Source organism: Eumetopias jubatus, unplaced genomic scaffold (genome assembly GCF_037043125.1).
Source record: "Eumetopias jubatus isolate StellerSeaLion01/CBP00866 unplaced genomic scaffold, mEumJub1_p1.0 scaffold_4, whole genome shotgun sequence".
NCBI classification, from domain to species: domain Eukaryota; kingdom Metazoa; phylum Chordata; class Mammalia; order Carnivora; family Otariidae; genus Eumetopias; species Eumetopias jubatus.
Window position 1 is genome coordinate 126,408,505 of NW_028274810.1, and position 1,473 is coordinate 126,409,977.

The 1,473-nt window shown below is 41.1% G+C and overlaps 1 pseudogene; it reads right to left on the reverse strand.

Annotated features, from left to right (window-relative positions):
* Positions 1 to 346: 346 nt before the first annotated feature.
* On the reverse strand, positions 347 to 992 carry LOC114211138 (regucalcin pseudogene; annotated as a pseudogene).
* Positions 993 to 1,473: the final 481 nt, after the last annotated feature.

The window sequence follows — 1,473 nt, forward strand, 5'->3', positions numbered from 1 at the left end:
ACACCTCATAAGCCAGGGTTGACAATGTCTAACCCTTTTCCAGTTGCAGGAACGCTGCTGGACCCTCCCCCCCAGAAAAGATTCTCACATTCCACCCACCCCCAACACAGGAGCAAGAGATTAAAACACGACAGACAATCTTTTCAACAACACTTTGGAGCTGTGTTCTGGACTGTTCTCTGACCTCCATCCCGACCGACCAAACCATTCTCAATGGTAAATTGATAGTAAATGGTAAATACTCAATTATTTATTTATTTATTATTATTTTTTCATCACATCAACAGTTCTTTATTTGACAAGTAAGGGCCTTTTCATAGCAGTCGAGGAAGAGGCAGCTTCCTAGTTACACACATATGAAAAAAAAAATCCCAGCAGTATTAAGAAGAATAATGAAAAAGTACCTACGGATCTTTCCTGTCTGCAGGTCATAGTCAAAGGCATCCACGGAGTAGAACAGGCTGTCAATGCAATAGAAGATTTTGTGGTCCAGGGGCCAGTGCAAACCAGTGGAGATGTCCACCTGGTCAAAATACTTTTCCACGTGGTGGTCAGGAAAGAGGGAGCACAGGGACCCCTGGTGCCGCTCCGGAACCGCGGGGGCTGTCTCCTCGGCCATGGTGCCAGCAAAGCAACTCCCAGAGGGACCCACCTTCCCATCATTGAACCGATTGTTTTTCTTGTCTTTATCTACTGTGGCCAGGGCTACTGCTGACTGATCTTCCCAGTTCAAAGCACAGAACTTTGTTCCAATGGTGGCGACAGAGCCTCCTCCTTGGCAAAGGGCCACAGAGCTGACGGGGGCATCCACAGTCACTTGCTGCACGCGCTTGCTGAGCGAATCCCAACGGCAAACCTTTTTTGCAGGAGTATCTACAAAGAGCAGCGAGTTGGACGCCTTCTCCCACACCGGAGACTCCCCACACCGGCAGTTCTCCCGCAAAACACGCTCAGTCTTAATGGAAGACATTGTCAACGGGGAGCTCTCTTGGTGTCGGTGACCCTCGGAGAGCCAGCGTCATCATTTATTTTTATCACATAATACCTTCTATTAATTAGTATATATAATGCACTAAGCAATATGATAAGCATTTTTCAAAAAAGTATAAATATATCCTTATAACTCATAAAGTAGATTCTATTATAACAATTATTATTACTAGCTATCATTTATTGCATGCCTACTTTTTCCAGACAGTGAATTGAATGTGTTATAATAATACTTATAATTTTCTAAATAACTCTACATGATAGATATTAAAGTCATTTCATAAATAATGAAATTGAGATTCAAAGAGGTTAATTAAATTATATGTAAAGTACTTACTACAATGGTTGATGCCTAGAAAATGCCCAATAATAGCACCTACTTTATTAACATTATATATTTTATTATTGATATTAATTTTTATGTCTTAGGACATGTTTCCTTCCCTTGGAAGGTATATCATATACAAAAAAATTGATTGTATC